This window comes from Papio anubis, unplaced genomic scaffold (genome assembly GCF_008728515.1).
Source record: "Papio anubis isolate 15944 unplaced genomic scaffold, Panubis1.0 scaffold13, whole genome shotgun sequence".
NCBI classification, from domain to species: Eukaryota; Metazoa; Chordata; class Mammalia; order Primates; family Cercopithecidae; genus Papio; species Papio anubis.
In genome coordinates, this window is record NW_022161247.1 from 387,778 (window position 1) to 403,845 (window position 16,068).

Genomic DNA, 16,068 nt, shown 5'->3' on the forward strand with positions numbered 1-16,068 from the left:
ATGGTTTACTGATGACTTTATGTGATACAGAGTTTGTCTTTTCATTTGGGAAGGGCTTGATGACAATGATGCCCAGAGATTATTGTTGCCCTCTGTGCAGAAGGTACCATTTTAACGGACCTGTTAAGTCTGAAGCTTGCCAAGACATAGAATGTGGTAACAAAAGCGATTGTTTTATGTGTAAGGTATTCATTAAGCTTGATGAGAACAGGTGGGGAAATAACTTTTTGATATACTGAATCACACAAGTCTCTCTTCCAAATGCAACTATCTTATGAGGGAACTCGTAATCTGGTTGTAAGATTTTCTTTTCTGATTGATGTTCATCAAAATTTTATAGTTTCTATTTGCTTGTTGAGTTTGAGGAACTAGAACAACGGTTGGCATTTAAAGACCCTGAATGCAGAGAGTATTTGAAACATACAGAAAGAAAAGCCTTTCCCACAGGAAACAGATGGGATCATTTGTTCTAATGGGCCATGTGTTCTTGGCTGGCCTAAGTCCGAGTACGCTGACTCCCTGTGCCCATTTGATTTATACCAAAAAGGAATTTCTTTTCAAGCAGAAGCACTTTGGCACCAAAACTCAAGTTTGGCTTCTATGATTTGTACTTGTTATTTTAAAATTATTTCTATTGTACATAAGCAAAACTTTGCTTAAACTAGATAAATTAATAACAGGAATTTATTGCTTATGTAATTAAAGAGGTCAGAGTGAAACTTACTCAGATGCAGATGCAGGGACTCAAAAATTACCATCAATTGTTGGAATTTTTATCGTCTCTCAGTAAACTTTGCCTCTGTACTGCTTTCATTTGCAGGCGCCATATGGTGGTCTCAGGTCTGACACAAAAGAGGGAGCTCCTGCCATGTCCTGAGATGCACTTATTGGACCAAAGTGGATCATATGTGCATAATTCATGAACAAATCACAGTGGCAAGGAAATGCCTTTTGCTGATTGGCTCAGACTGTGGTACATTCCTCATCTAGGAACAGTAGTAGCGCCCCACCCAAAAGTTCACAACTGAGAATGAGAGAAGGGTAGGGAGTGATCAGAGAAAAGTAAATGGCCAATTGCAGTATTTTGGAGGCCTTGCTACTTTTTAGCCTAGAACAGATGCTTGCCAGATGGCAATTAGGCCCAAGGACCAGTAACGCAGAGTTATTAAGAACCACAAAAACCTCAAGCCAAACTTGAGTTACAGGGATGTGAATATGTGTGTGTGTGTGTGTATGTGTATGTGTGTGTGTATGTCTACACAGAGTGGGGGGAGATAAATATGCATACATATTTGATAGGAAAATCCTGAAAAGAGATATATATGTATTTAAATGGATATCTATCTATCTATATGTCTATCTATAAATTATAGCAAGTTAGTTCTATTGAGAGGAAAGCTTTGTCCTATTTTTTAGATGTTAGTATTTTATGCGGTCAGTGATATCATGGAATTTTGTGGTTTTTCTGTTACTTGCTCAATTAAGATATAAGAGAAAGGACTATGATAAGAGTAAAGGATTTTCAAATTAAATGTAGCTTTTACCCTAGCAAGTTATAAGAAAGAAATCAGAGGGTTTTCCATCTGTTCGTGTGTGTGTGTTTGTGTGTGTGTGTGGTAGAATAAATAAATAAATAAATTTAAAGAGATATATAGATATCTGTTTAAATACACATATATCTCCTTTCAGAATTTTTATATCAAACATGTATGCATATTTCTCTCCTATCACTCTGTATACACATACATACACAAACATATCCACATTTAGAAATAAATATATCTATATAAAGATAGAAGTATATCTATATGTAGATAAAAATATATCTATATACAGATAGAAATATATATGTATTTCTTCTACAAAATATTTGAATAACAGTTTAGTAACACTGAAAGTATATATGCTTTTACATACATATATAAAAATATTATTTATGTATATTTCCAAAAATATTTAATATTAAAACATTTTAATTTTTTTTGCTTATCTCAATTTTCTTACAAATATCCAATCATCTATAGTAAATAAAATAGCAATTTTATAACTATGTAATTGAAATAAACAAAATCACAATGTTACTAAACAATTATTTGAAGTAAATCTTTGTTTTTCCTCAATTTATTTGCATATAAAAACTCGGCGTAAACCTGATAATTAATGTAATTCATACTTAGGAGATGCTGAGAAGAAGGTGTGCCATACTGAGCTGTAGTCTTCTCTGAGCTCCCTACTTGCCACCCTATTAGGCAGAAGAAAAGCAACCTCCCTTTTTTTCCTCTATGAATTATTTGTAGTAACTGGAGTATATTTGGGGCTGTGCTATGTATCTACTTTTTCCCTCCTTTAACAAATGTCAGTAACAACAACAAAATAATATGAATGTCAATAAGAATAATAACACAGCAGCTGCTATTTATCAAGTAGTCACTATGTTTCAGGTACAGAACTGAGTACTTTGTAGGCATTATCTGATTTGATCTATGCAACAACTCTGACATTCATTTATTTACTTAAGAGATATTTATTGAGCACATACTATCTTCTAAGAAGTGGCATGAAAGGTGGATATTTTATTACAGGGGCAAATTGTTCAAAAAGAAAAGTCACTAAGGGTAAAGGGATGGAGAAGGACCCATTCCAAGAATGAGATGGATTCCTTGAAAACAAACACCTGACTCCAGGTAGCTCCTTTGTGGTAGGAAGCAGGAATTGTGATGAAGTGGGGTATGCATGCTTGTGGACTGAAAACTTAGTACCATGCTGGACGTTTGTTTACCGAGGAAATGAAGGGAAATTGGGATTTGCTTTTAAGATTAATGCCATGCTTTCTGCTAGTAAATGTGTTCCCCAAAATTCATGTGTTGGAAACTTAATCCCTCATGCAACAATGTTGGGAGGTGGGGGTTGTGGGGAGGTGTTTGTGGTCATGAGGGGTCTGTCCTCATGAATGGATTAATGCTGCTATAAAAAGGGCCTGTTGAAGTGGGTTCACTATCTCCCGCCCTTCTGTCTTCTGCCATGTGGGAATGTAACAAGGAGATCCTCATCAGATATTCTTGTTATCTGATGATTACAAGATAGCAAGAGCCGTGATCTCAGGTGTCCCAGCCACCAATACTGTGAAAATAAATGTCTGTTCTTTATAATTACCCAGTCTCAGGTATTTTGTGATAGCAACACAAAATGGACTAAGAGACGCTCTTTTAGCTAGAGCCTTCATCTGAGTTCTGTGTTCACTTCTGACATTAACTTAAAGAAGGATGACCAGGAAATTTTTTTTCTCTTGTAACTTTGGTTTCTCTTCCTATATCTTGCATAGTATGGTGCTTGTTATTAATATTCAAGAGTGAAGGCACTGGTGTTTGAGAGATCTAAGTTCAAAACTCAGATCTGCCACTAACTAGCCAAATGATCTTGGTGAAATAACCCAACCTTTTCAAGGCTTAGTTTCTTCATCTATAAATCGGCTTAGTGTAGTTCTTTATGGCATTTATAAAATGCCTACAGCAAAGTACTATACAGAAGCAATGTCTTTTAGTGGTGAATTGCACAGAACGGAGTCAGATTGTTGAGTTCAAAACCTGGTTCTACCTCTTACTAGCTGAACTTGGAAAATCAGCTTAATTTTTCACTGCCTCAGTTTCCTTATCTGTAAAATGAGGATTGTAACAGGAACAGTTCCTATATTATAGTATTACTGTGATGATTACATGTTAATTTTCATAAAGTGCTTAGAACAGGGCTGGACTCGTAGTAAGCCTTATTTCCATGTTTATTTTTAATATATTAATACTTTCTTTTAGACTAGTTGAGAGAATAAAAATAGTGTCTGTTTATTAAGAAGCACTTAGCATAATGCTTCTATATACTACGCGATCTGTTAACTTATATTAAGGTTAAGGAACCATAATATTAAACAGATTGACACAAACATTGCAGGCTAGCAAGCACACTCCAGGATTCACCCTCATTTTTGTTCTTAAATTAGGGATTCAACAGTTATCCTAGGGCGAAATCATTTCAGTGATGAGCTGTCTACATAAAGACTTCCTTTTGTAACTTCCCTAAGTGTGTCAGTGTATTTCAAGGAGTCCTTTATACTCCTGTGAATAATTTGTTTCAGCCATCTTGCCAACCTTTTTTAGTATCTATTGCTGGTTCTTCCTCTTCATCTTCTGCATTTTTTCTCTCTGTCCTAGGCTTCAACTCTAAATGTTCGGGAGCCTTGATATTCTATCCTGTGTCCCTTTACCTTCTCTTTCATTTGAGTCTTCACAGATGAATTATTCCAGACCTATAACTTAAATATCATCTACTAACTAAGCTAATATTCCCAAACTCTATCTCTAATTCTGAGTTCCCATAATTTCAAATGCCTGCATGATACCTTTATATGAATATCTAGTGGATGTCTCAAATTTAACAAGTGCTCAAAACTGAGCTTTTAGTTCTGAGCCCTCTCTCTTCGACTTCATTCTTTTAAGCATTATTTTATTTTAAGTTCAGGGTACATGTGCAGGATATGCAGGCTTGTTAGGTAAATGTGGGCCATGGTGGTTTGCTGTACCTAATGACCCATCACCTAAGAATTAAGCCCAGCATACATTAGCTACTTTTCCTAATGCTCTCCCTCCCCAAAACCCCCAACAGACCCCACTGTGTATTGTTTCCCTCGCAATGTCCATGTGATCTCATTGTTCAGTTCCCGCCTATGAGTGAGAACGTGCGGCGTTTGATTTTCTGATCCTGTGTTAGTTTGCTGAGGATAATGGATTCTAGCTCCATCCATTTTCCCGCAAAGGATATGATCTCATTCCTTTATATGGCTGCATAGTATGCCATAATATATATGTACCGCATTTTCTTTATCCAGTCTATCATTGATAGGCATTTGAGTTGATTCCATGTCTTTGCTATTGTGAATAGCACTGCAATAAAAATACACGTGCATGTATCTTTATAATAGAATGTTTTATATTCCTTTGAGCATATACCCGGTAATGGAATTGCAGGGTCAAATGGTATTTCTGGTTCTAGGTCTTTGAGGAATCACTACACTGTCTTCCACAATGGTTGGTGTAATTTACATACCATGCAACAGTGTAAAAGCATTCCTATCTCTCTGCAGCCTCTCCATCATCTGTTTTTTCTTGACTTTTTGATAATCACCATTCTGACTGGCATGAGATGGTATCTCATGGTGGTTTTGATTTGCATTTCTCTAAAAATCAGTGATGTTGAGCTTTTTAAATATGTTTGTTAGCTACATAAATGTCTTCTTTTGAGAAGTGTCTGTTCATGTGCTTTACCCACTTTTTAATAGGGTTGTTTGCTTTTTCTTTGTAAATTTGTTTCAATTCCTTGTAGACTCTGGATATTAGACCTTTGTCAGATTGATAGGTTGCAAAATTTTTCTCCCATTCTGTCAGTTGTCTCTTAACTCTGATAATAGTTTCTCTTGCTGTCAGAATCTCTTTTGTTTAATTAGATCCCATTTGTCAATTTTTGCTTTGGTTGCAATTGCTTTTGGCATTTTCGTCATGAAATCTTTTCCAGTGCCTATGTCCTGAATGGTATTGCCTGATTTTCCTAAAGTTTTTGTACTTTTTGAGTTTTATATTTCAGTTTTTAATCCATCTTGAGTTAATTTTTGTATAAGGTGTAAGGAAGGGGTCCAGTTTCAATTTTCTGCATATGGCTAGCCAGTTCTCCCAGCACCATTTATTAAATAGGGAATCCTTTCCCCATTGCTTGTTTTTTTCAGCTTTGTTGAAGATCAGATGGTTGTACATGTATTGTCTTATTTCTGAGTTCTCTAGAAAATCCCATCATTCTGCCCCAAAGTTTCTTAAGTTGATAAGCAAATTCAGCAAAGTCTCAGGATACAAAATCAATGTGCAAAATCACAAACATTCCTATACACCAACACCAGACAAGCAGAGAGCCAAAACATTAATGAACTCCCATTCACAATTGCTACAAAGAGAATAAAATACATAGGAATACAGCTAATAAGGCAGCAAAGGATTGCCTCAAGGAGAACTGCAAACCACTGGTCAAGGAAATCAGGGAGGACACAAACAAATGGAAAAATATTTCATGCTTATGGATAGGAAGAATCAATATAATGAAAATGACCATAATGTCCTAAGTAATTTAGAAATTCAGTGTTATTCCCATAAAACTGCCATTGACATTCTTCACAGAATTAGAAAAAACTATTTTAAAATTCATATGAAACTAAAAAATAGCCTGTGTATCCAAAGAATTCTCAACAAAAAGAACAAAGCTGGAGGCATCATGCTACCTGACTGCAAACTATACTATAAGGCTACAGTAACCAAAACAGCGTGGCACTTGTACAAAAACAGACACATAGATCAACTTCACTTTAATTTTCTGAACTAATCATCCATTCAGGTATTCTAGATCAAATAATAAACAGAAGCAAACCAAAAAAGTGAGTTTAATCTATGTGATCTCTCTCTCCTTTATTACACATAATCCATCAGCAAGTACTGTCAAAGATTTTTTCACTAATTCACACAAATAATTCATTTCTTTCCATCACTCCTAGTACCATCTTTGTCCAAACCACTGTTATTTCTTTTTGAAATACTGCAACTATCTAGTTTTTTTTTTTTTTTTTTTTTTTTTTTTTTTTTACTTTTACTGCTATCTTCCTACAATTCACCCTGCATGTAATAGACCATGTTGTGTTGCTTCTCTGTGTGATGCCTTCTTGTAGCTGCACGTTGCATAATATTAGATCAGAATTCCTTATCCTGGTTTGCCTCATCTGTCTTCTCTTTTCTTCTGTAACTTCACTTTAAACTGCTCTCCCCTGTCTCATTCTGTTTCATTCACATTAGCCTTCTTTCTGACCCTGGAATAAATTAAGCTTATAGCTTGCTCATAGCTTTCTCACAGCCTTTGCCTTGGATTCAACATATACTTGGAATGCTATTTTCCATAATCTTTGTTATTGACATTCAGATCTCAGTTTAGAAGCGAGCTCTTCAAAAAGGTCATCCTGATCATCCAAACTAAAGTAGCCACACAGTTGCTTCCTAATATATTATTATTTTGTAATACTTTGCAGAATACTTTCTCATTTGCTAATTTGTTTCTTTATTTTTAATCTGATTCACAGTGCTTCTTGGGGCAGGGGTGGTGGTGGGGGTGTTTTTGCCCCCCTAGGTAACATTTATCACTGTCTGGAAACATTTTGTTTATCAGAATGGGAGGAGTGCTAAACACCCTACAATAGTTACAGCAACTCCCTACAATGAGGGATTATATGCCCCCAAATGTCCATAGTGGTAGAGTTTGGGAAACTGGATCAGAATAAAACAATAGAAGAGCAGATACTTTTCCTGTCTTATTCATGTTTTATCCCCAGTGCCTAGAACAGTAGCAGGCATATACAGAACATTCAATAAGCATACTGAAAAAAAAAATAAGTACATAAACATGAGATTTTTAAGACCTCAATAGGATCAATATTTTTCTTCTAATATATATTTCAGCAATTTTTGATCTCAAAAGCTTGATAAATATAATGACCTCAAAAAAATCAAAATTGATGGTATTTGGCATTGATGGGGTAAAAAAATATAGAACTTGGGAAATAATGGTCATCAGAAACCCCACCCCTACTGCAATTTAGAAATAAGGAATTTCTGTGAACAATATAAACCTAGGTCAAAATGTTCTCCTTTGAAAGAACTTTCCTCTCCTATGAAAGCAACTTGCATAGAGGTTATGAGTAAGGACTTAAAAAACACCCCTCCTTGGTTCAATTTCCCCTCTACCATTCCATAGCCATATGATCCTATACAACTTCTTAAGCCTCTTCATGCCTCAGTTTCTAATTTGTAAAATGTATATAATAAATGAAAATACCTTCTCCATAGAATTGTTTTGAGATTCTATGTATGAGATTCATTATATAGGAGATAATATATGTAAAGCACTTATAGAGCTTAGCACTAAATAAACACTACGTGTATCAAGTCTCTTCACATGTTCAAAGGAAGTGGCTCTATCTGTTCTTGATATATAGGGAGTCCCCTGGGAATCTTGACTACTCAGGGGAGAGTTCCCCAATGATGAAAATAAATGTTAGCTATGATAATCATTAATTGTAGAAAATGTTGAGCTAGGATTATAATGATATTAGTATATATGCTACAAAATGATGATGATAAAGATGGGACACTCAATCTAATAATCTCCATTCAAATTCCCTTGGACACAGGATTCAGATAAGCAAATGAAATTCCAGCTCTCACATACTCAGCTGCAAGTTGAAAGCCCTGCATACCAGCCAGGTGTGGTGGCTCACACCTGTAATCCCAGCACTTTGGGAGACCGAGGCAGGTGCATCTCTTGAGGTCAGGAGTTCAAGAACAGCCTGGCTAACGTGGTGAAACCCCATCTTTACTAAATATACAAAAAGTAGCTGGGGCTGGTGGTGCATGCCTGTAGTCGCAGCTACTTTAGAGGCCGAGGCAGGAGAATTGCTTGAACCAGGAGGCAGAAGTTGCAGTGAGCAGAGATTGCACCACTGTATTCCAGCCTGGGTGACAGAGTAAGACTCCGTTTCAAAAAAAAAAAAAAAAAAAAGGAAAGGATTGCATGCCCATCTGCCATCATGGCTACAAGGCTGTTGAGGATTTCCCACTTCTGCTCTCTCTGGTGTCACCTTCTTTGGTTATAACTCGTTTTCCTACTCTGCCTCTTGACAGATTGTGAAAATCAATAGAAAATAATAGGTGGGAAATGGTTGTGTTCCTTGGAGGAATTTCTGAGTAAGCGGGAGGCCTTGTAGTTATTATATGACTAATGAATGCTGTTTTCCCTCACTGCACTCAAATGTGGGCAGTATTATTGAACCTGGCCTTGGTCAACTGTGGTATTGATTTCCTTTTGTGATTTCAGATTCTCTTCTCAAGTAACCTTAACTAAAGATTTGCAATAAGAAACCCAATTCAAATTAGATAAAGTGTGCACGGAATTTCAGGCCTAGATTTTAAATGATGGTTTTTGATAAAATCTTAGGTTGGCTTTATTTATTTATTTATTTATGATCCTTATGCATTTTGATTATTCTTTTTACTATAAAGTATCCTTTATTGATGCTTTATTAATATGTGGCAAATGATCTTTCTTTTTTAATAATTTCATTTGAGATGTAATTCCCATACTATAAAATTCATACATTTAAAATGTACACTTAGATGCTTTTGGTATATTTAACGAGTCATGCAACCATCAGATCAATATAATTTTAGAAAATTTTAATCACCCTAAAAATAAATTTGCCCATTATCAGTTATTCCTTCTCCTCCCTCCAAGCCTTAGGCAACCACCATACTACATTCTGTCTCCATAGATTTTCTTATTCCAGACATATAATATAAATGGGATTATGTAATATGTGGTCTTTGTGTCTGGCTTCTTTCACATAGCATATTGTGAATCAGTTTTATTAAGATCTCAACTTTTACAATGATCATGGAAAACCTCTGAAATCATGACTAACTGTTTATTCTGTTCAGCTGGAAGGACATTGAATGATGTTTGAAGTCAATGTTCTGAGGCCTCATTCTGGTGAATATCAGGAAGGCCCTGACATATGAACTACTACAGTATTTCCCCTGATTTCACCTCTGGTGCTAGTGAAGGTTTGTAGGTTTGTAGGCTCTTTTGAAGGGGTTAAATTTGAGTCCCAAGGACACTAGTGACTTGGTAATAGGTTCAGTAGGTATTACAAACATTGGTTTGATCTTTCCTTCTCCCATATTCCTGTCCTCTTGTACAGAACTTTGTGGGTGCTGATGAGTCTCCCTATGCCTCTGTGCAGTGAAGACCATCTGCCTTGAGAACATTAGAGTCTGTCCAGGGATCCAGGGAGCTCTGCTCCTACAGGGCATGTAAGACAACTTCAATCTGGTAGGGAGGCACAGGTCCCTAAAATCTGGTTTACTGCTAAGCCATTGGCTTCTGACATTAACCTTCTTACATAGCACTTAGGGTAGACAATATATTTGATGACCTTCTGTCAACAATCATTCCAGAAAGTCAGAGATTGATGTAAGAGTCACTCAGTAAATGCTTGAGAACAAAATACGACCCATGAAATGCAAGCATCTACTGAGTAACCACTGTGTGTTTGACCCAAATATAGGGTACGTAAGCATGATAAAGATAACCATTACAACATTGTATAAGATAAGATCTAAAAATAATGAATATTTACTTCCTGCTAGACACTATGCCAAGAACTTTAGATACCTTCCCTGTTTGTTTATGTACAAAACTGTAATGATGATAGCAATTTGTTGCTTTAACTGATGCCTCACTCTACCTGGAAGTGTTCTAAACATATTTCATATATTACCTCATATAATATGTATATAATAAATCCAGGAAGCAGGCATTATTGTTAATATCCCCACTTTACTGGTGAGTAAAGTATAATGATTAAGCATACCTGGTGTAGTTATCTCAGTGCTGTCTTCTACAAATGTCCAGTTTTAGGCCAGGCACGGTGGCTCCTGCCTGTAATCCCAGCACTCTGGGAGGCTGAATTGGGTGGATCACCTGAGGTCGGGAGTTCAAGACCAGCCTGGCCAACATGGTGAAACCCCGTCTCTACCAGAAATACAAAAATTAGCCAAGCATGGGGGTACGCACCTGTAATCCCAGCTACTTGGGAAGCTGAGGCAGGAGAATCACTTGAACCTGGGAGGCAGAGCCTGGGAGAGAGACTATCTTAGACAGACTTGACTTAACTGGTGGAGAAATAGAGCTGACCAGGAAGAAAGTCTGGACTTCATGTCTAGATTCTGATGTTTAAGCACAAGCAGAAAGCAACCAAGTATGCCACTCTGTGGCATCCTTTCAGGGGTTCTATGATATATAGTCTTGATTCCATTACAAAATAACTGCTGATTTTGCTTTCTCTCCAAAAGGGGATTACAGATTGTAGAGATATAATGACCATGCCCATGTGACTTCTCTCCTTACCAAAGAGACAGACCATGAGACAGAGCAGAAGGGAACTGTCAGACCTAGAACTGAATCATGGCACCTCCACTTACCAGCTGACTGATCCTTGGCAAGTTCCTTTACTTAGCCTCATTTTCCATGTGGGTAAAAGAGGCAATTATAAATGTCCTGGGGTTGTTGTAAACATTAAGTTAGGTAATATATGTAAAAAAATTTTGCACTTAGTAGGGACTCAGTAATCAATTACTGTTTATATTAATCTGTTCTCACGCTGCTATGAAGATATACCTGAGGCTGGGTAATTTAGAAAGAAAAGAAGTTTAATTGACTCACTGTTTCTCATGGCTGGGGAGGCCTCAGGAAACTTACAATCATGGCAGAAGGCACCTCTTCACAGGACAGCAAGAGAGAGAATGAGTGCCAGCTGGGGAAATGCCAGATGCTTATAAAACAATCAGGTCTCGTGAGAACTCACTATCACAAAAACAGTACGGGGGTAAACCACCCTCATGATTCAATTACCTCCACCTAGTCCCACACTTGACACGTGGGGTTTATGGGGATTCCAATTCAAGGTGAGATTTGGGTGGGGTCACAGAGCCAAACCATATCACTGTTGTCAAAGGCAGTAGAGAAAGACCTAAGGCTGAGGAGTGAGAAGACCACCAGACTTTGAACCTTAGCTTTCAACCTATTAGCTATGTGACCATGAGCAAGTTTTACTTCTTTACTACTCTCTATTTACTCATCTATAAAAGGGGAATATTATTTTTCTCAAAGAGTTGACATAAGAATTAAAAATGATATTTACAAATTTCCCATTCCACTGACTACTGTTATAGAAAGTGGTCAGTAATTGATAAGTATGACAATTTATTTATTGTTATCAAGGTGTTATTTATTGTTACAAATTGTTACTTATTGTTATCAAGGACAATTGATTTATTGTCACGTGGCCTAACTCATGGCCAGTGAGGATCTCTCTAAGCTGGTGGTATAAAATGCCTGCAAAAACATGCCTCACAGCTCAGAGCGATATTAATAATCCTACTCAAATACATTAAGTCCTTAAAGTCGGGGTGCCATTCACTCCTCCACTATGGCACTCTGACTGATAGACCATACACAGAGAAATGTCAACGAGTTAGCAAAATAATGAAAAACAAATCTCTCTCCAATGTGGGACTTTCTGGTAAAAGTTGACTGAAACAAGGTAAGACTAATACCAAACTTGGATGTTCATCTCACATGTTGGATTTACACTATGAATCTGCAAATTCAGGCATGCCCACAAAGAGTGTGAGCAAGAACAAGAGAAGGACAGAGATGAAACTGATGTAGATAGGTATGGCTGAACATGAGCAAAAAGTGCAGCCAAGTCCACTTACCCACCTATTGCATTGGAAGAGTGAGTGTTTCCTCATCTTTATAGCCAGAGCCGTAAGTTGAAACAATGTGTCAGGGAGGTCCAGCCTTGTATGTATACTGGATAGGAGCAAGATATAAAGAAAAATTTGCCATACCAGAGTCCAGAAAGTGAAGAGGAAGGGGCTGGTGGGAGCCAGGATCTTTTCCTATTAGTTAACACATATGTTGACTGACCAATGTGGGTTATAAGCGTATGGCCCACTTGCGCCAATATGGATTAACTCTGAAGGACATTCCAGCTCCAAAGTTCCTGTGGGGTCTGCTGAAGTCTTTTGTTGTTACTGCATTTTGGTTCAACATCTCCCTCTGCCCAGTCCTGTTTCTTTCACTCTGGTACAGGTCTTGATCCTAAGAACATTCTTTCTTTTTTTTTTGAGACAGAGTCTCGCTCTGTCGCCCAGGCTGGAGAGCAGTAGCTTGATCTAGGCTCACTGCAAGCTCTGCCTCCTGGGTTCATGCCATTCTCCTGCCTCAGCCTCCCGAGTAGCTGGGACTACAGGCGCCCTGCCACCATGCCCGGCTAATTTTTTGTATTTTTAGTAGAGACGGGGTTTCTCTGTGTTAACCAGGAAGGTCTCCATCTCCTGACCTTGTGATCCGCCTGCCTCGGCCTCCCAAAGTGCTGGGATTACAGGTGTGAGCCACCGTGCCTGGCCAGAACATTCTCAGTAAGACCCCTGTGTAAACCTCCATCTGAGTCTGCTTCTCAGGAAGGTAATTGATGAAACCTTCACTAAGTCCTCCATCACCCATTTTCAGTGAAAATTGAGGTTCCTTTTCCTGAAATCCTCTAGCTTTTTTAGATGCTTCTTTTACAGATTTGGTACATGACTGCCTTGAAATTTCTATTTGTGTTTTGTTTTCGTTATCGCACAAGCGACTTTCCAAAAACATGGTCTTGTCTGATCCATTGCCATATATTCTACACTTCCCAGCTTTTTGCCTTGCATAGATGACAAATATCTGCTGAAATAATTAATTACATCCAGGCAGTATGAATTGTCAGCCCAATGCCATCTCAAGAACTACACTTTGAAGCATAATTATGGAGCACATGGAGAAAAGCAGCTTATTTAAGGAAGGTAGTATGTCTACACAGATTAAAACTAGGGCTTTAGCTTTATTTCCAGGGGTAAGGAGAAAGAGCTAGAGTAGAAGTGAATAGTGAAGCAAATGTTGGATAATAGGTGACTGCTGAGTGTGCAGCCTTGGACTACTAAAGAGGGGAAGACTGCTACTCAGATATAGCCAATTACTGCCATATGGGATGTATTGCCACATCCTCCAATTTTTTCGAGATAAGCTGGAAATTCAGACTTTACATGAAAATTTCAAATCTTTCAAATACGTGCAGAAGCAAATGTTTATAAATTGCACTCAACCCGGGGAACCACAAGTCTGGAACTCCTGGGAAGGAACCCTCAGGTTTTAAACACCTTTGGTGTTCTGAATTGTGTGTACCCGTCCAAAAGAGTTGTATTTTTGTGAGAAAATGATGAACTGTATTCATTTGGAGGATCATTTCTATCCACTGTTATGTAGTTATATTTCTCACTGAGAGGACTAGATGAAGATGGTTAGGGCTGAGCACAATATTTGGACCATAATTTCCAGAATGTTTTAAGAGTTTCTGAAGAAAGGTGCAATAGAGCTGTCAGATAATTGTTGTTATTGTTTTTAATGCCTCTTTTTTCACCTTCAAGACAAGCTTGGGAAATGGCTGGCTAACAATCTCACTGTTTATTGAAAAAGGCAGCCAGATCATTTTGTGCCAGCATTATTGCATTTGTATTTCAAGGATACAAAAATAGAAAATCCAGACCCAAATCTAAATCTTTTCTTCTAGCATACAAAGAAATATATCTCTTCTTTCTTCCATCTGATCACTCCTGACATCTGTGCAGTAAATATGGATTAGATAACAGCACAAACACTAAATTTTTTTTGTTGCTTCTAACTCATAAAATTATTATTAGGTGTGGGTAAGAAAAGAGCCTTGGCTGTGCACACAGGGCTGCTTAAGGTTGGTATTGTAAATGAAGGAGGCACACGTGTGTGTGTGTGTGTGTTGTGTGTCTGTGTGTGTGTGTTAATCATCTAAGTTCAAACTATCAAGTGGCAGGGGTGGGTCGGATGGACAGAACTCCTTTGTGAAAATGCTGCGAAATTCAATGGCCTATTGAGGAAAATGCTATGATTTCCTAATATTTCAATGGTGGAGAATTCAGCTCGGAGTTATATATTGTTTGCTAAGGAGAGAATCATTAGGTTAGTATCCGATTTACTTAACTTGGGACATTAGTGGGGCTAAGCAACTGAGAAACAAATAACTACCCAGATTTATAATTCACCGTGCTGAAATAGTCTGTGAAAAATGCTGAGAAAGTCCCAATTTAAAGTCTGCTTTTATTTTGGATAAAGTGAGAGAAGCCACATGAACTGAACAGCTTATGGGCTTGTCACCATTTATACAGAATTAGATTATGGCGTGAACATCAGTCATAGATAAAGAATAGAGATAAGAGGTAAAGGATAGTATATCTTTTAAAATCAATTAGAATTATTTGTCTATTTGGACTAAAATGTCTTATTTTCAATAGTAAGTACATCAGATTCAATTTAAAAATTAAAATATTATCTGAAGGTGTTCTTAAACTTTGTATCTTACTTTAAACATGGGGATTTATTCTCAGTTGATATTCTTTAAGAACAATTCTTTGTAAATACTTTACAGGCATTAATTCAACTAACCGAGTTTTAATTTGCATAATAAAGCTGTCAACTTGATTCTAGTGACCATGTGAAATGTTCTTACTTGTTTTATCTATAATTCCACTAATTTTGAAGAAAAGATTTATAAATGTCCATAAAATGGACCTACAAGTGTTATTTTCAAATAGGTTTTTTTGCACCAAGCATTTTCTTTCCATGGCGTTTTCTTGGATCACGTCCTCCAATTTAGTAAGTGGAGGAACGGGCACAAAGAAAGAATAAAAACAAGTATTTCAGAGCTGATGAGAAATAGAACCCCTCCAATTTCAGTGGCTTTTCACTCACACTGGACAACATCCCTTTTTTCTCCATGGTACTTCTCAGCAGCATTGCTGGCTAAATGGTATTCTCATGACAGCACAAGCCTGTTTCTCCCGTGAATACTTCACCAGGAAGTGAAGAGTGGGCTGATTTCATGTCGTATCATCAGACTAGAGTCCTTGTCCAGTTTTCAGAGTTTTGTAGCAGCTACACAGGGGGAAATTGAGCCATTTGTTTTCGATTTTTCATGTTCCTGGCATTTTATGCCAGGCTTCTGTATGGACCTAAAGATGAGTCTCTGCCAGATACTGACAATAAAGCACATGGATTAGAGACCAACAGAAGCCTTTCAGCTTCTGAAGGGCTTATCCACTTATGTCTGGGCTTTCTGTATTAAATGTCAATGAAAACATTCGGGTAGCAATTACTGCCCTGGACTTCTGCTAGAGGCTCCTGAATTCAAGGATCTTTGACTCTTGACTAGTGAATTTCATCTTTATGGCACCGTTAAGCAACCTGTACTCTTGTTCAGACTTTCACAGCTCTCTCTTAGCTCTCGTCTACTAAGAACTCACATGACTCACCCCT

General features: G+C 37.4%; 1 long non-coding RNA gene across 2 annotated transcripts in view; it reads right to left on the reverse strand.

The window, feature by feature from the left end:
- The window catches only part of LOC110741201, a 72,248-nt gene that overhangs the window by 6,144 nt on the left and 50,036 nt on the right, over nucleotides 1-16,068 (reverse strand). Inside the window, exon 7 of one of the 2 annotated variants that reach the window (XR_002517014.2) lies at nucleotides 12,379-12,504. The exons of the other annotated variant lie outside the window; for it this stretch is intronic. This is a non-coding gene — a long non-coding RNA (uncharacterized LOC110741201). Of the gene's footprint in view, nucleotides 1-12,378; nucleotides 12,505-16,068 lie in introns of those variants that run through there. 2 annotated transcript variants of the gene reach the window in all.